Genomic DNA, 19,657 nt, shown 5'->3' with positions numbered 1-19,657 from the left:
GGCACACCTTATTCTGCAGCCTCTGCAATGATCATCCAGCCACTCAGGCAGGTGGCAGAACTCACCATGTAAGGTGCTCATCACAGCACTTCCCAAACTAGTCAAGCATGGGTTGGAATAAGGACGTATGCAGAACAGAAATCCAGCTGCTTTTCCTGAATGGCTTCAAAGAAATTAAAATCCTCCATCTACTTGCTGACTTCCTCCATTTAAGACAATTAGTTAAATCAACACACATCTATCACTGTGAAAACCAGGCGTGTTGTATCCAAGGTTTGGAGAAAGACAAAAAATATTTACTATGTAGATCAACTAGCTGTATATGAGCAAAACAACCTGAACTCCCTCATGCATCAACAGCCAAGAAAAAAAAGAAAAGTCATGGTTGCCTCTTCAGCAGGGCAGAAGCAACAAGCAGGGCTTCTGACAGGCTGATTAGATGACTTCTTTTTTAACTACTCTCCAAGTAGGAGATCCGAGGCAGGAAAGGAGGTCTAAGTCTGACAGAGAAGCAAAAGCATGCTCTTCTCATGCTCCAGTCCCTGAAGACCTATTGTCTGACTAGCAGTATACCCATATTTTTCAGTAGTCCTCCATCTCCCTGCTCCTGCTCTACAGAGACCCTGGCTCATACTCCAGCCCTCTGTGCTCACATTTCCTGCCTGTGCCCTCCATACCTTGGTCAAAGCGGCAGAGGAAACGACATGGACAGTTGAGAGTGGCTGTAAAGCATGCAGGACTTATTCAGTGGGACCTGACAACCAGGAGTCCCTTCTCCAGCCCAGGTGAGCCACCACAGAGTAGTAGCATGGGTTCCCTGAACCACTGGAGGGCCTGCCAAACTCAGCCTCTGCTCCAGCACAACATTCCTCTGCCCAAGGAAAATCATTTCCCCTATAGTGATTCACTGATTTACAGCTGGCTGGCTACTACCCCCACCTCCTTGGTGAATGCAACATACACAAGCACATGGTCTGCAGCTGCAGAGACAAACCTCAGGGGAGGCAGAGTGATTGATGTGCCGTATACAGCCTGCCACCAGTAGAGAAAGTTCCCATCTGAAAGGATAAATTGCTTATCTTCAGTGTCAGAAGTTCCTCACAGTGTCTTTGATGAAGGATCAGTCCCATGTCAAACCAAACCCTCCCCTATCGCTAAAATTCACACAGATCCATAGAGGAAAAACTTGTTTCTCATGTGAGTACCAGGAACCATGTGCTTTTACCTGGCATTCCTCCTTTTCTGAGGACAGAGAAAGGTGGGTGAAGGGCACTTCTTCCTACGGCCAGTGCTTCAGTGTGGGACAGGTCTCTGCTGCCATCGCAGCAGCTGCAGTGACTGGGATCACCAGCTTGCTGTGCACGGAGGCCAGCCTGGGGTGCAAACCTGACTCCCCCTGAGCAGTAAGTACTGTGGCCAGACTCCTGGTACCCAAATTAACCTCTTCTCGGTTAGGCCAAAAATTCCAGTATAATGCTGCTCCCCATCTTAAGCAGATCCTGTTGTCAAGGTGAGGACGGTGGCTTTATGTGTTACAGGAATTGTTTTGTACCAAAGCAGGGAACAAAATGAGTGATAGTGGGAATGGGACAGAAAAGCTACATGAGTGGTGGAGTGCATCCTCACAGCCAAGGAGAGATGGGCTGGTTGATGGTAGATTCTTGCATCTCACGAGACACTACTGATGACAATGCCAACAAGACAGAAATGAAGCAAAAAGCTAGATCACTGAGACTACTAAATGCCAAGAGGCACAAAAAAACATATGCAGAAAAGCTCATTAATCACAAAATACCCTCCCGTGCCTTGCATTGGGGATCCAAAATAAACACTGGGAGTTTTAAACTCTTTTCAAGAAATTACACCAAGCGACATGAATTCTGGCTGTGTCCGTGTTTAGGTTTCTAGGCAATAAGGCTTCAGTATAACTCTATTCCATGCCAGGTACTAGTTTTAAAATGGAAGTCAGACCTCCTTGACATGCAATGGTGGGAGGTCTAAGATACCGCACATGACCAAATAAGTCTACATCTCTGAAGACAGTGTGGGATTCCCCCCCACACACTTATATGAGAAGCAGCTGCTTCTTTTTGGTGGTAGTGTTCGTGTGTTTCTAATGTAAATGCATTTCCCCTTCTCCAGAAAATGTTCCCAGGGTACTGTGGCACCCTGAGGGTAAGTCTTGCGTGGCATTTTGCTTGAAAGGAAAGCTGAAGTTTTCTCCTGCAGAGAACTGAGGAGACTCCACAGCCAGGGTCCTCCTAGAAAAGAGGAACACCACATTGCCAGAGGAAAACAGAGACCAGGAGCTCAGAACTGACCTCAAGATTTCCAATCTTCTTACCTAGTAACAATGCTACCCTAGCACAATACGTGTCTGCAGGTTTGAGATGTGAAAACAAGGCCCCTACAACTAAACACTCAAGTAAGCTATTGGTGAACAATCTGAAAATGAAGACCCAATTACATCAGACTTTGGGAAAACTGCTCAACAAGGCCAGTTCATTACATAAGATCCAACTTTAGGAATGACTGTCATATAAGGGTGTAAGAACAGTTTTCTCTTTCACTTTTGCCATTAATGGAGACTCCATGGGGAAGGTAATTTTTGCTGAGGACCAAACGACATTGCTGCAGACTGAGAAAACAAAACTGGAGGGTGGAGACCCTACTGTGTGTACCTGCAGCAACTCCAGCCCAACACATGTCCATCTTCCTCTGCCTCCTTGATCTTCTCTACTGCAATACATTGATCCCTTACTTTTACCACTTATGAGAAATACAGCTAAATGACTGAGTTTGAAATGTCACTGAAGAAAGTGGTCTCTTTATTTTTCTCTAACGTGAGCATTTCATTGACAGGGGTTTTACTAGAATCACAGAATTGCTTAGGTTGGAAAAGTCCTCTAAGATCATCAAGTCCAAACATTAACCCAGCACTGATAAGTCCAACAGTAAATAATCATGTCCCCAAATGCCACACATACACGGCTTTTAAATACGTCAAGGGACAGAGCCCACCACTGCCCTGGGCAGCTGGTTCCAATGCTTGACAGCCCCTTCCATGAAGAAATTTTTCCTAATATCCAATCTACACCTTCTCTGATGCAATTTGATGCCATTTCCTCTTGTCCTACTGCTTTTTACTTGGGAGAAGAGACTGACACCCCCCCCCCCCCCCCCCCCACCTCTCTACAATCTCCTTTCAAGTAGATGCAGATAGCAGTAAGGTCCCTCCTGAGCCTCCAGGCTGAACAACCTCAGCTGCTCCTCCTAAGACATCTATTTCAGACCAGCTTTGTTGCCCTTCTGTGGACACACTTCCGTACCTCAAAGAAGTCCTTCTTGTCGTGAGGGTCCCAAAACGAAATGCAAGATTCAAGATGTGGCCTCAGAAGTGCCAAACACAGGGAGACAAACATTTCCCCAGACATGCCTTTAACAGCTATCCTGATCCAAGTGGATGTATGGTAAATAGTTGCAGAGAGGAGAGGGTAAGCCAGGAGCTTTAGGTGAAAACTTGGCAGTCCTCTGGAGAAGCCCCACGTGAATCCATACTTTCAGCTCAAGTTGCCAGACATACATGACTGCAGAGCCATGAGATTTTGGCTCAGCCAAACAGGAATATGGCTGCCCTATCTACTGCTTTATAGCAGCAAGAATGATGGTGACACAGTCTAACACAAGGTGTGCCACAGAGCCAGCAGAAGAGCATGTGTAAGGCATGACAGATGCTGTGTAAGGCATGTCCTCAGTGTCCTCTGACCAAAGCAGCACAGTGCAAAAAGGTGGAAGGGTTTTTTTTTTTCTTGATGGAAACTCATCAGGACAATACCCACCTCACCAAGGGCACCACAGAACTTAGCATGCTCATTGCTGATGTCTGCAGTGCCACAATTCTGGCTCCTAGTGCCTTGTCTATGCCTATTTCAGAGTAGCAAGGGAAATATCCTTATTTTAGTGACTAATTCAGTTATCTTAACAAGCATGTTCTCTGTTCACCATAAACCTCCTTTGTATCTGGTAAGTGCATCTGGGAGGAGAGGGAATAAAGGGAGGAAGGTATTCTGCATTTATGTTTCCATTCATTCAGCAGGAGAAACTGATCAAATGTTCATTTATTCCATGTTCCAGGACACTTCTTCCAGACACTATAGTTTCTCAGATACCAGCATCTCCCTCACCTACATATTCACACTAATCCATATAAAACTATGAGTCATTACACAAAGTTCCATCCACAAGAGTAAGCCATTCATCCTTTGGGGGAGGAGGAGAGGGAAAATTAAGAGCTGTTTCCAATTTAATTGGCAGACTTTACATTTTTGTTCTGCTTCCATTGGAAAGTGTGGTGCTAATTTTTCTGCCACAGCTTGCAACCACGGTGAGATCTCAATCTGCTTCATTTATTTCTACCAGCAGGACTGCTAAAAAAATAAAATAAATCAGAACTGTATTTGCCATGCCTCTGGTCAGTGTGCAAGCTCTATGTGCTGAACTAATGCTGGCGTTATTTCAGGGAGTCAAGCATTTTAAAGCTCCCTGCAACTGCTAAGTGCCTTTTGCAACTGCTCAAGCCTTGGTGTGGTATTCTTGAGAGCACAATACCTTCTGAACTCTTTTTGAAAAAGAAAAGTAGCATGGATTCCCTCATAGTGCTCTGCAGCACACCCTTCACTTTGACTTTTACACCATAGAGCACAATTATGCCCCACCCTGTCTTTTACTGTACCTACTAGTCACAAACATGGTTTCCTGTAAGCAAGCAGCTTTTTTAGGGGCTAACTGTGAAGTGATACTTCAGAGATACTTAGGAAGCAGCTAATTAAAACAGGTATGTGGTTGTAGTTCCTATATTATCTACTTTAAAACAAGAGTTTTAATTATGTGTTTCCCTTTCCAGTGTGACAGAGTACTGGACTTTGACTGTCTTCATTTTTACTCTTTGTATAATTCCTGATTTTTTTTTCCTCAGATGCTTCTTGGCTTTGCATTTTCTAATCCAACCATTTTCTCCCTCATTTTCTAATCTAACAATTCCAGCCTGGCAGCTGCACATAACATTTATGACTATTTCAACTCAACCTCCCTCGTCTTGTTCCTTTTTTCACACAGCTCTTAAATCACGATCTTTCCCTCACGAGCAATTCAGGGGCCATTCCCACTGACTGTATTACCCAAGAGGCATGAATGGTCCATTGGTGCAGGGACCATCCATCAGCCTGCAGCGCTGAGTTGGGTAATTCCACAGGTGTTGCTGAGCTGCCAGGGCCACCACCAGATAGCACTCAACAGCAAATCCTCTGGTGGAGGACGGGAACCATCTACTTGAGCTGCTCCTGGAGCTCCTGCAGAGCTCCACATTTGGGACACCTGAGCTATATGTGGATTTTGGTAAGTGGATTGCAGAGCTACAAAGAACAGCAACCCGAAGTCCAAAGCAAATAATACACAAAAGACACCAAATCAGCACTCCTTCTGCAGGAGATAAACCAAAGCCAAGCTGCCATGAGACTTCCAGCACCTTTTCCCAAATTAAATCAGTTTAATTATGTGTGACTTTGTGAATGATTCATGGATCTTTTAATGATGCATGGATTCATTGATCTTTGAGGAACCTGAGATTTTTCTCCCTTTCCATTGAGGAACCTGAGCATTTACTCCCTTTCCAAAAATGTGTCAAGCATTAAGGCTTGCACAATGGTTGTGTATCAACACTTTCTAAAATGTTAAACATGCAGAGAAATACTGTTGGGTCCTTCAGTAGCCATCTCAGTTGACAAGAAGAGAGAAGGTGGCACAAATATCAGAAAGACTGCTCTGCACCTCTGGTATCTAATAGCTATAATTGACAGTTCAACTTGCTCAAGCTCCCCTGGAGCAGAGCATCTGGAGCTCCTGTCAATCAAGCTGATACCAAATATTCCAGGTACCTTAATGCAAAAACCACACTTTTCTTCATTAAAAAAAAAAAAAAAGAGGAGTATGTAAACTATATCCTGCTCCACAGCAGTGCAGGACATGAAGAAAAAATAAAAGAAAGGAAAAAAGGAATCACAGGCACAAAAGCAGCACAGCCTGCTAAGAAAGAAGTGTTACATCAAGCAAGGTGTGCATGTGTAGGTCTGCTCCCTTCCATTTCCACCTCCTTCCTAACGTAGAACATGCAATTTTAGACAGTGTAGCTTGGTGGATGATAGCATTTCATCTGAAATATCAGGGAATACAAACCACATGCAATCCATTCAACAAATATTCAAGGCATTAAGAGGGACCTGAACAGTTCAGGAAAATTACAAGCCCCAATTAAAGACTGAAATCACAAGGAATGAATCTGTACTTGCAAATGTTAACACCAAGCTTTGTGAGGTATGGCTGCAGAAGGAAGGCATCTCATCCAAAGAGAGACTGTTTCCTCACAAAATCCAGGTATTTAAGCTTTCTTTTTACTTTCTTTTAAGGCTCTCCAACAGTTTGTATTAAGTATTTAAAACTTACAAGCCAATTATTTAGCCTCAAAAAGCGATTCTTGAAAGGCAAAAATGCATACTTTTAGCTGATGAGTAATCAGGGAAAACTTTCTTTTCTCTTTTAAAAATGAACTTTACTTCTCACCCTCCAAAAATTATGGAAACTTTTAAAGGCAGAAAATGCCATGGGAATAAAAAAAAAAGAAAAATGAAGAAATGCAACACTAGATAATTTTAAACCCTTCACATACCTAAAAAGGGCATATTAAACCACAACCTTAGTCATAAACCTCCAGTAAGCGCAAAGATGAAGTACCGCGGGCGCGACATGCAGCCGCTTGGCTGCCGGCGAGGCAGCAGCTTGGAGCGCACCACACACGCCAAAGGAAATGGGTGTCGTACCTCGCCTGCCTCCAGCATCTCCTCCTCCACCCCCCACCCTCCCAACCACCTGTAGCAGCCCCAGAGGAAGCAGACATGCTCCCACATACTTTCCAGCTATGCTGTGCCATCCGCAAAGTATGCACGCAGCCAGCAACACATGTGTGAAAATACATCCGTGGGGAACCAGCATCAGGTCTCTCTGCAATGATTAACCTCATCTGCGAGCAAGCCAGAATTACCTTCTGAATTTTTAATTTAAAAAACAAACCAGGAAAGCAGCCCAAGGAGCAAAAGAGAACCTCTCCATTGCATTTGTGCCCTTTCCCTTTCTCCCCCGCATGCACACCTACACTGTGCTGGAAAAAGGCTGTAAGCATGGCATTACCATTATTGTGTCCTGGGTACGGGGAGCTGTGGTTTTGAGATTAAACACCCAGTAAAGAAATTTTACCCTTTTGACCAGAATTTTCCATAAGCAATTGAACATTGGTTAGGAAAATAAAATAGAGAAATGTCTAAATTTCCTCTCATGCTCAGATGAGGCTATATGGTTGAGATCACTTCCCCGTGATAACCTAAAATTAGGGCAAAAAAGACACACACCAAGTGCCAGAGAGAAGATGCCTGGCCATTAGGGACCATGGTATCAGGGACACTGGGAACTGGTGCCAGGGCAGCACGACCTGGTTTGGGAGCTCTCCTTGCAGGTGCCAGAATGGCACACTGCCTCTACCAGCTTCAAATACACTGCTATAGGTATCTTTTCATCAGTGATCAGTCTTGAAGAGAAAGAAAAAAAAAAACTAAACCAAGGGGGGGGAAAAAAAAATCATATGACACCCTCCACTCATCTGAAAAACCCAACAGCCACAGAGAAAGAAATTTTAACCCTGTAAACTCCAAAGAAGAAAGGAGCAGAAAAAAGACTCAGGGAAAGTAACTTGTCTTCCAAAGGTCCTCTGGAAACTCTTGGGGTGCTTTGCCTATTCTGCAACAACGATCTTCTCTCTTTGAGCCATTTCACGTTCACCGATGCGCTGGGGGAGGGACCCATGGGTGGGGAGGGAGTTAAAAATAAAAACAAACACTGAAAAGCTATTTGTAAACTGTTTCACCCCAGCGAACCCTTCAACTTGCGGTTTCTCTAACTGACTGCACAGCACACCTGCAGAGTGAGCTGGGGTAGGAGACACCCCTCCATAAATACCCGGGAGATCCCTCGCTGGGCTGCACCTCCTCGGGTGCCTCTCTGTGCAGGTTGATAGCAACGGGTGCCCATGCTCCTGGGAATAGCCTAAACTTTACAGTCAAGTAACAAATGGAAGGTGGGCAGGGGACAAAACCACATAAATATATATATATACATATATATATATTTTTTTTTTCCTCAGATCAAAATGCTCTGAATACCTTTTCAACTTTGCAACAGTCAATACTGCCCTTATCTGGGCTTCAACACATTCAAGATCTCAGGCACCTGGTCATCTCTCCTTCACCTCACAATCTCTGACTAGCTAAAGAAAGCAGCTGTGCCAGGTGTTACCAAGTACAGCTATGAATCCTACAGCCTTCCAGATGACCGGCAACCTGAAGTGCCAAATACGGCAATTAATTGTCCCTCAAACCCTGCACAGTCCCAGGAAAGCTGGATGCCCATCTCTTCCAACATCAGTTCAGCACTCAGGGTCTGTTGCCCAGCATTTGGAGCAATAGGCTGGGAGCAAAGACATTTCTCACAGTTCTGGTTTACTCATAGTCCAACAAAAGGGCACTAATGCTCACCTCTGGGCACACCACTACTTCACAAACAAAAAAACACCAAGCAAATCCCAAACCACCTTCAGGCAGTGAATCACCGACTGCCTGAGTCACACACGCACAGAGTGCACCAAACTCAACTGAGAGCTGCACCACCGACCTCAGCCTTTGCCCTTCTCTGCCTGCCCACCCCCACCCTCACCCCAAAACTAGCAAGGAACTTCTTCACAATGCTCTGAAGGTTTAAATCAGAAATATGCAAGCAATGCTGGTGTGGGCATAGACATCCCGGAAGGTGGGGGGAGGAGGATGGATTGCACTAACTAACACCACTGATGGTGGAAAATGTGCAGGTAACCAGGAGGGACAAATCCCAAGGTTGGTGATCAAATAAGCATCCCCGGTACTGCTCTTTGTCCAAAGCATCACTAAACTATTGCAACTTCCTGAGGTGCAAAGTAAGACTGGAAGGGAAATCCTTCCAGAAGCCCTAGTTCTTCACACTGGAACATGATTACCGGGATATTTTCAGTATTTACATGGAATGGAACTGGATTCTAGGAATCCAGTATGGCAAAATGGAAGTTCTTCTACCTTTTCCTCAAGACCAAATCACGTTTTTATTCTGACAACAGCTGAGCACAACAGAACTCCATGTCCCCATCATACTGCAGATTACAGACCCTAAAACCAAAGGTCATTCTTTCCTCTATCAGCTTTTGCATTGCTTGTTTACAGAACTGTGGCACCAGAAAACCCTAAAACCACCTGTACCAAAGGACAATCATATGGAAGACAACTTCACTGCAAGTGGGGGGGAAGGATGACAGGCACTTGGGGAAGGAACAAGGAAATGTGTGGGGCCAAGCAAACCACTTCTGGCATTCATGTTTACCACTGCCACCTTGCCCTACCCTTCTGCACATGCACACCCTCTCCAGAGCACTCCTGTCTCATCTGCACTTTGAATTCCTTTGCTGCTCAGTGTAGTAGTCAGCTCTTTCATGTTATTTTAAAGCAGACTCTAAAGATTTCAGTCCTATAAAGTTCTTCTATGACATTACTGACCTTGTTGCTCTTTATGATACTCCAGTTTTCATAAGAAAGAAAAAAGCAGTAACATTCTCAAGTGATTCAATCAATTATTGTGTTCATCTTCAGAAATAACTGGCATCATTTTGAAATAAAAATATCTACCCCACTGCTACAGAAAGACTTCATAGCTCTAAGTTCTACATAGATAACATTTAACAGCGCAGTATTTTTTTTCTCTACCAAAACTCATCATGAAAAGCACCAGAAATATTTGCAGGCAGCTAATAACAATTACTGCTTTCCTTGAAAGCTATTTTCACTAAATTAGCCTTGATAGCATCACAATTTGTTGAGGTAGGAAACAATAGAAATTAACTAGCCATGGCAATCTGGGGAGGGAAAAAGAACTAAGGAGGCAGTATTTACCCCTTGAAAATAGTACTTGGGAAGAAAAACAAGAAGCATTACACTGGTTAAATAACATGTGGGTTGCTTGTACTTGTGCGCTGCATTTGCAACCCTGTGTTTTGCTTTAGTAACTGGAGCTAGACAAAACAACTGGACTGTAGCTGTACAACACAGCATGTCAGACCTTTACTTTGATCTTACAAAATGGTAACATTTTTTTTAGAGAAAGTTTTAGAGATGATCTGAATGATACTCACAGATTTTTAAGCTTGGAATTTGCTGGTTGGTGCATTAGGCATTACTCACTTTCTGAACAAAGTGGAAAGTTAACACAAATTGGCAGATGACTAACTGTCCAAGAAAGAGATTACTGAATGAATCACTGACTCTACTTTTAGTCTAATAATAAGACAAATGAAGAGGCCCAAGAAGGGGAAAAAGACAAACAAAAAAATTTCCTTGCAAAGTGTTTAAATTTGCATTGCCCATGAATTTCCAGCTATGACAAACTGTGCATACATTTCATCATTTACCATGAGTTTTACATTGGGGTTAGCTTACTGACATGCCCCATGATTACTTCACAGCCTCACTTAATTTGGATTTCTGTAAGAACTCTGCTCCACACTTTCCCTTGGTACACATTTAATAAGTTACAGGAACAAATTAAGGGATTGGAAATTAAGTTAAATTGCTGAGTTGAGTCACAAGCACTTGGCAGGGTACAGAACACACAAAAGTACCCTAGGCACAGCAGATACCTGAAGCTGACCTGAAGCAGAATTTACGTTTCCCAGCTCAAGAAGAGGACCTAACCAAAAGGTTCCATTTTCATTTTTGCTACCCAGAGTCTGGTAAAAAGTTTCCCTAATGCACAACCAGCATTCAGCTTTGCAGAAAATCATCCCAGGGTGCTGCTCAAGAACACAGGAAAGGGGCAGCAGTGCCATGCCCCTCCCAGACAACAGCCACCCAGCACCAGCAGCCTGGTGGGGTGAATCTATGGGCAGCAAATCTAGGGGATCTGGGTTTGCCTCTCAGCAACCTGCACAACCACTGGTCCTCCCTGACTTTCCCACATTAGCCCTGCTGCTCCTTGGACCTGTGGTCTTGCTCATCAAATTGCCTAAGAAAATTAGCCAGGGTTAAGAAAATGGTAAGTTGACATGTACGAGGTCAAAAAGCTGAATCAGCTCAGCAAAGCACAACAAGCAGATGGCTGAGCAGGACCTCATGCTCCTACCCAGTGGCACAACCAGCTCTCAATTTCACCCTCTCGTGTTGAAGGATGATGTTAGACTCCCTCCCTCACCTCAGTAAATTCAAGTCACTCGGGTCATCTGCTGAACCTGTTACTCAACATTGCTCACCATCATCCCCAGAGTGATAAAAGGTTTTGAGAACACCCAAGGTTTTGAGAATGCAGCCACATGGTTCAAAAAATTCTCCATAGTCACCAAGTCTGCTCATCTCTTTGAGTGTAAAATTCTCAAGAGCTCATGACATCTGTGAGATCAGTGACATGACCTGGTTGCATGAGGCCAGAAGCCAGAATCAGGTAGGAATTAGAACAGTTGTTACAGAATCACAGCACAGTTTGGTTTGGAAGGACCTTCCGGATCATCTAGTTCCAAACCCCCTGTCATGGGTAGGGATGCCTTCCAGTGGACTAGGTTGCTCGAAGTTCCATCCAACTTGGCCTTGAACACTTCCAGGTTTGGGCCATCCACAACTTCTCTGGGCAACCTGTTCCACTGCCTCACCATCCTCACAGTAAAAAATTTCTTTCTAATATCTAATTTAAACTTACCCTCTTTCAGTTATTTGAATATTTGCAGGAGATAGTACTTCTGCATTTTGTTAACACTGAAGACTCATTTGATTGAGTTCTGCTTTCCTCTATTTTTTCAATTGTTTGCTGCACATGCAAGCTGGAAAAAAATATCCCTAACCTCTCATGGCCTGGGAAGCACGTTCCTATTGCCAAGCTACATATTAGGCTAGGCACAGGCTGCTACTGGTTTTCTGCAGAGCCACCACATTGCCAGAGCAAGACAAGAACAACTGTCAGGGGATGAGGCATGATGCAGTGACAGTCAGTGCACTTCGGGGACCAAATATCCCATGGCCAGCTCTAAGCCTTTTAACAAGTTTTGGTTTAATTTGATGCATTATCCGGGTTCTTGACAGACACCACAGCAAACGTAACATGCACAAAACTAACCCTACACATAGACTGAGTAATTTCCTGCCAATTAAGCTCTCAGGGCTGGCCCACTGTAGGATGAGACAGGTGCCAGGGCAAGCAAAGGCAAGGAGAGGAGTGCTGAGGAGAATCACAGCCCCAAATCTGGCAGCAACACTGTCAGCTGCCCTTCACAGGTCCAGCCCTCAGCGATTTTGGACACAAATCCCATTTCAGAGCCAAGAGCTCAAAACATCAGTGAGATCTAGACCCGTTATTCATTTGCCACGATCCAACCTTCATGGCACATCTGATGGCAGGATTTTCTAAAGACATGTTGAACTCAGAGTGCTGAACCTGTGTCCTCTTGAACTCTGAATGACCACTGACACCTTATTTTACAGTCTTTACCGATTATTCTTCTGTGAACTTCAGTAAGAATTGTCCCTAAATAAATCCCTTAAGTTGGAATTTGGCCTTTTATGCTATATCCATCTGAAAACAATAAAACCTGCCTTATTCTTGCCGTGTAACGAACAACTGGATTTCCACATGTTGCAAAGTTTTATTTCCACAGGCTTCTGTACCTCTGTTTTTAGTGCACTTCTCTCAGTAAGAGGCTACAAGACAAAGATTCTCCATCAGAGTCTGGTTACACGAGAAACTGACAAACACATCCAAGGTATTTCAGCACAACCAAAACCAACGACATTAATATATATGAATATTTAGTGGTAAAAGATGCCCACTGACAATGAGAGAGCTGGGATAAACCTAGATTTTCTGAGTGGATTTTGTTACAAACACACTCTGCTTTTAAAATAGAATAAGAAGAAACAAAGAATCATCATGTCCTTATAAGGAATAACTTACTAATATAAATATTGCAACAACAGAGAAAGTAAACATGGAGGCTTCATAAATGTGGGAATTTTCACTCTGACAGGGAAGGAAATACTAGCTCTGCCTCATGTATAGCCTTTAAACCTTGTAACAACACAGGCAACTTGAAAACAGATAGCAACACTAAATATTAATGCAGCAGATCAGGACACACTGATTGGACTACCATTCAAAGTACACCACCTTGAAAAAAATAATTAAAATTTTATATACTGTAACACCATGAAGGGCATGCTCTGCTTACATGAAAACAAAATAACCTCGCAACCTACAAGTAACACTTTCCAACAAAAAGCAGAATGTGCTAGAGGTTACTTCACTGTGTTGAACACAGCGCAGAATCTTTACAAAAAGGTAAACAGCTAAAAGGACTTGAAAACTATTACTTTTTAAAAGAGAAAGAAAAATAAAATAATTTAACAAATCACTTTCTGATTTGCACTTTTTTCAGTATCGCTTTGAGTACTGGAAGATGCATGCTTCCTTCCAGGTAGTGACAGACACATCCTACAGTTGTCATTTATGTTTCAACTCCTCTATTTTCTGTTTATCTTCCTCTCCGCATCCTCTGACCCCCAGCTGAAACAGCAATACAGGTCACTCAGCAGTCTTACTGTCCCTCTCCTCACCAGACTGGAAAAGAGGTAGAGAACAGCAGCTCAGCAAGATGAGGTAGTGTGCCAAGTCTTCTCCCAGTCGACATAAATACATTATATTTTCCAGATGCGCATCTCTGACATCGAGACTTAGGATCGGCAATACTCTGAGGTGAAATGCAAATCACTAAGAAGACAGGAGAGGGGAAGACTTTTGCACTGCAAGCAGTGGTATAAGTAGGTTTTCTTTGGAGGGTACAAGATCTGTCACTGCTGCATAGCAAATCATTAAATCTCCCATAAGTTAAAAAAAAAAAATCTCAAAGTAATATTTTCCAACCTTTCACTAAGAGTAGGGGCGAAAACCACACGTTCTAAAGGTCTTCCACAGTTTTATTATTAGAAGTAGAAACCCTGCTGATACTGATGAGTCATTTGTATTGGCAGAAACCAAGAACACCCATTTTCTTCATGTGTTATAAAGCTCTCAGTGTGGTTTTCTATTAATTACTGGTCAAAGTAGTTGACTAAAAACAAAACAAGTGATGTGAACTCACCTTGTTTTTAAACCCTGCTCTATAGCAGCTGATTTTCTTTATCACACTTTCAAAGACCGCTTATTTTTCACCCCATTCCACAAGAAGAAAAAAAATACACAAAAGACAACTACAAATCTAAACTCCCTCACAGTAAATCCAGAACTGCAGATGGCTAATTCACTCCACTTCTGCAAAGGCTTTTGTGATCAGCTAAGAAAGAAAGAAGAAAGGAGGGAAGAAAAAAAACCCAAAAACCACAACAAGAAGATCAGTTAAAAATCATCAGTCAGCAGCAGCTATCATTTTAGAATCCTTATGAGTAATCAGAATAGAGTCTGTAAATAAAGAAGCAGTTGTACAAGAGCGTGAGCAGATGAAGGAATCCTTTCATGCTAGCAGCCAGTGATATTGCCACACACAAGGTAAAAACAAGACTAAGAAATAGCAAAATTTAGAAAATTAAAGACAGCTGAACCCAGGTTTTTAAAAGTTTAATCATAATTCCTTGCTGTATTTAAAGAAGATTTATGCCATTAAAAGGGGTGGAGGGTAGGAGATTCCACAGTACAGCTTGCATTTGGAAGGGGAAAACACAATTCATAGGCTAGACTTGCCATACCCAAATTCAGAATGATGCTCAGGGGGACTTTTGGGTAACACCCCACAAAAAAAATCAAACAAACAAACAAACAAAAAAAACCCAAAAAAACAAACAAACAAAAAAAACCCTATGTAAACCAAAAGAAAAAAAAAAAAAAAAAAAAAAAAAAAAAAAAAAAACAAACCTATGTAAACCAAAAGAAAAAAAACCCAACACCAATAAACCCCAGAGGTTTAGCTTGCTGATCATTAGCATCAGAATGCACTTGGAGCGCAGCCTCTGCAGCAGCACAATGAACTTCCACTTTACCCTCCGCACCTAGAGGAATGGCAGCCTGGCAAAATGACAGTGTGTTTTGATGTTGCTGGGGAAGAAAACCACAGCAAAGCAGTGACCGGAGAACCGAAAATAACCTTTGAACAGCGGCTCGGCACTGCCCGCGCCTCCTATTGTGGATAGTTTATAGCCAGGGTAGCTCCAAGCTGCACCAGACACGTGAGTCAGCAAGAGCGGCTCGTAGGAAACTGCTGACATGTTCAATTGCACTCGCACACACCGAACACACCTACCCGCTAAATAAAAAACAGCCTGCATGCAAATCGGGGTGAAGGAACACCTCCACACCTACAGTTCCTGTTTTCCTAGTACAGGTTTAAATTTTAAAGCGATCACTTAAGAAAGAAGAGAAACAAAAAAAAAAAAATTTAAAAAGCCCTCAGTGAATGTCAGCTATAATAAGTAGCTGTGATTAAGTCTCAAGGGTCATTTTGTTTATTTAAGCTGCTTTTCCTCTTTTCAAAATACAAAATTGCTGCTCCACAGCCCAGAAGCCCTGCGTGGTGACAGGCAGCAAACAGTTCCTGTTTTTCTTAGTGGGGAGACTCCTTTTGAACCTGGTGCACCAAACCCCATCTACCCATCACAGCCGGGCTGATTTGTTTTCAACACTCAGGAGGGGAAGAAAAAAAGCTTCAGGCTTCTGTTTCAACTCTTACCAGGGATAAACTGGAAATTCCCTTGTTTTTTGTTCCTAATACCTTTTCAAACATCTTGTTCAGCTGAGATAGCAGAGACAGTTGTATGCAAATGCTATGTCTCAGGAATAAATCTGGGAGGATCTGACCATTTTAGATTACCTTTCAAACTAAAAAGAAGAAAAAAGCATAGCTCAGGTCCCTGTGTCTTTTGCCCCTACAACTACCACCGGCACCACACCTCCTCCTTCTCCATCTCCTTTGAGGCACTGAATCCGAAATGTCCCAGCTGGCTCAGAGGGCAGGTTTGCACCAGCAGGTGTAAACAGCAAAGGGGGAGCAGGCACAGAAGTCAGCAAGGGCTGAGGGGTTACACACAGGAGCGGCAGTTCAGCCCCCACTGTATTAGGAGCTTTTACAGTCTTTTTCAAGCTAAACAGGGACACATCTATTGATCTGCTGAGATGCCAGTGCAGCACAGTGGTGTTCTTCAGACTGTTGCTGCAGCTCCTTTTGCATGAAGATCAATACAATCGAGCAGAGGAGTCTTCTGAGCCCAATTTTTGACAGATCAAAGTTCTGCCACACATGTAAACTTTTAGCATAAGGGCTTTCCCGAACTTATTCCCTCGTTCCTTTTTTTTTTTGCCCGCTCTGAACATGTGGTTGCTCTTTGATCATTAGTTCTAGTAACTCAGAAGATGCAAGTCCATCACTGGTCATAAAGGCAGCATTTGTATACATTCCTCTACTTGCCTGCTTTAAAATTGTAATTCATAGTCTAAGAGTGGCATAGTATGCAGTGCTCTTTTCAATTCACTACAAAGATGTTTCTGCCTATCTAAAAAGCAAGATGAGCACATTGCAACTCAGCTGGCTATATTCATACATCCTACATCTTGATGCCAGCTTCAAATAAATGCGTAATATTCAGACAGCTGCCAAGGTTAGTATCTTTTGGCTGAATTTAAAGGAATGATGACCGTTTTTTGTAACAACCTGAATGAGTACTTTGAGCACTATTCCGGAAATCCTGCAGGAGTTACTGGGAGTAGAACTCTACTGCCCATTCATCTACGACAACAAAATCATTTGGGCACCTGCTCAAATATCAATAAAGAACTGCAGTATCAGAACAACACTCTTTACACATTCTCTTAAAGCATCCGTAGTCCGCAGGAACACTGAAAGCAGCAGGAGTAACTCAGAGAAAGCACGAAGTTTAAATCTGAATTTTCTTCAGCACATCGCTGGAATAATGAATGTATTCTCCCTAACAGCTCAACTCAGAAAACCCTTATATACAAGCATCACACCCAAAATGAACTGAGCTGGAAATTCAGACCCAGAGGTGAAAGAAGCATGCGTGCCTTCAAATCTAAGTCAGACCTGCTCAACACTGCAGGTACATTCTTAGTGTAAACTAAGAAGCCATTCACAAAGTATTCCTTTGAGTAAAAAGACACACACATTTTGATTTGAATATATAAACCATGTTCATACCACCTAAATTAAAACCACAAGAGACACTGTTCATATCACACAATAAATACTATTCAATTTTACCAAGTTTATTACATAAAAACGCCATTACTACTGGAAAGATTACTTTGCATATATTAATGCTACACATCTCATTTTTCAGCTTAGTGCCATAAACCTCTCTTTGCTATGGTCTGAGAAGTCTCTTTATCTGTGCATATGTGAAGCCCTACCCAAAAAGAATGTCACAGGCACACAATGACAAAACATCTATTTCTATTCTTTGAAGAAGAAAAAAAAAAAAAAAACCCACTGATTTTTTTTTTACACTACACCTTCAGAGAAAACCTAAAAGAAAATAATTGGCAAACACACTGCAGCCTCATTAAGAAAAAATGGCACTTCAGACTGAAAAATCAAGCAACAAAAGTTTTAAAATAAGCAAAGGCAAACAACTTCTGTCACATATTCCACACTACACATCATCTATACAGGGTTTTATTTTCAGCTCTCTTTGTCTTTTACTGTGCACTTGCAGAAAAAGATATGTAAGATTGTTATATATTATGGAGGCTTTATTATTTCAATGAGTATCTGAAGACTACTCCAATGTCAAAGATTTACCAAAATCTCCTCATAAACTCAGGTTTTATGCCTAACTTCCCTTCCTGCCCAATACAAAAGAGCAAACAGCCAATGTTTTCTTGCTGCAAAATTAATGACGGAAAGCCAAGAGGAAAAGAAAGGAAGGCATCCCACCTACATCAACAGAGCAATCTGCCAGCATGCACATTACCCCAAGAGGTGCCCCAGATGTGCCTCTGGGTCAGAAAAAGACCAGGAGTACCTGTCCTAGAACTGTTTCCCAGTGTGAGATACCTTAGCATAAACAACTGCTGTTGATGAACAGATCTGTCAGCATGTGCATTAGTCATCTATTCACTGCATGCATCTTCCCCATCTACTCTCCACAATGGTAAAAGTTTAAAAAAAATGTAGCTGCTCAACCTCAAGTTTCACAGTAGAGTTGCCCAGCATTGCCCAGAAATGCACACTCTGCTTCTCTGGAGCATTTCTGCAAAAGGTCCTTAAATATCTTGAGAACCACCCTCTCTCCAAAATCACTAGGGACCTTTCTTGCCCACTCGGCAGCTGTGTACTGGCGTACATCTGTTAAGAGTGGCTCGCCCGGCGTTACAGAGGAAACTATCAAGAAAACTAGACCTATGATCCTGATTTTTCAGTTCTCTACTTTTCCAATTAGTCACGGCTTCCTTCCATTCCTTGTAGAGCACCTTCAGAGCAGCCTTTGAAGCTGAAGGGTCAAATGTGAAAAGCAACGCTGAAAACTCAGGTTCAGTACACGGCAGGGAAGCACAACGCCGATCCATTTTGCTGCACAGCTGCCCAGATCCCAGTGACAGGGGGCAGGCGGGAGGACACAAAAGGCAACAAGGCTTTTAAAAGAGCAAACCCACATGTGAGGTGGAATTTTATTTCTATTTGTCAGATGTAAAGCTCCTAGAACAGAGGTTTAAAGCTGTTGTCTATAGGGCTGTTGCAGCAAAAGCCTAACAAACAACCTTATGGTTTTATTCTACCCATCTCATCTCAGCAATTATCTTAAATTTCAGTATTTACATACCTGAAAAAGTCAATTTACCCAAGCATCACCACCCTCCCCAAACTGCAGAGCATTCCACCAGCTACGGCAGAATCTCAGACAATTCCCAGCTCACAAAAAACCAAAAAAAAAAAACCAAAAAAAAAAAAAAAACCCAAAAAAAAACCAAAAAAAAACCCAAACAAAAACCCAACTTGTTTTCAGCTACTCAGAAGAAAAAAAAATTAAAATATGCACAAGTTTAGCGACAGTTCCAAAGTCTGAAAACGGGCTTTCATCACGAAAACACTGACACAGCTTCAACAAGAGCAAACAGGAACGCCGTAATTTCCCAATTTTTCCAACATCTTGAGGAGTATTTCTAATCAGATGTCGTCCCTGCCTCACGTTTATTAGTAAAGACTGAAACCCGGGGTTTACTCCGGAGCTCCAATAACAAGGGCACAATGATCTCACGGCAACTGAAGCGATTTAAGCAAGACACCCGCTGCACGACCAAAATAGCCCGCTCCACAAAAGGAGAGGCACGGTTTCACACTTAGCCTCTTTCATGACAGCCAGCGTGTCCGCACGCCGCGCCTCAGCGATCCTAGAAACTGTTACCGGAGTTCGCATCCCTCCCGAACCCGCGGGACCGGGGGCAGCGGGGGGCGCGGCGGGACGCGCTGCCCGCCCGCCCCGGGAGGCTGCAGGTGGCC

Source organism: Onychostruthus taczanowskii, unplaced genomic scaffold, assembly GCF_017590055.1.
Source record: "Onychostruthus taczanowskii isolate IOZ18803 unplaced genomic scaffold, ASM1759005v1 scaffold39, whole genome shotgun sequence".
NCBI lineage: Eukaryota > Metazoa > Chordata > Aves > Passeriformes > Passeridae > Onychostruthus > Onychostruthus taczanowskii.
The sequence above is the reverse complement of the archived record's forward strand: the minus strand, read 5'-3'. Positions refer to the sequence as shown.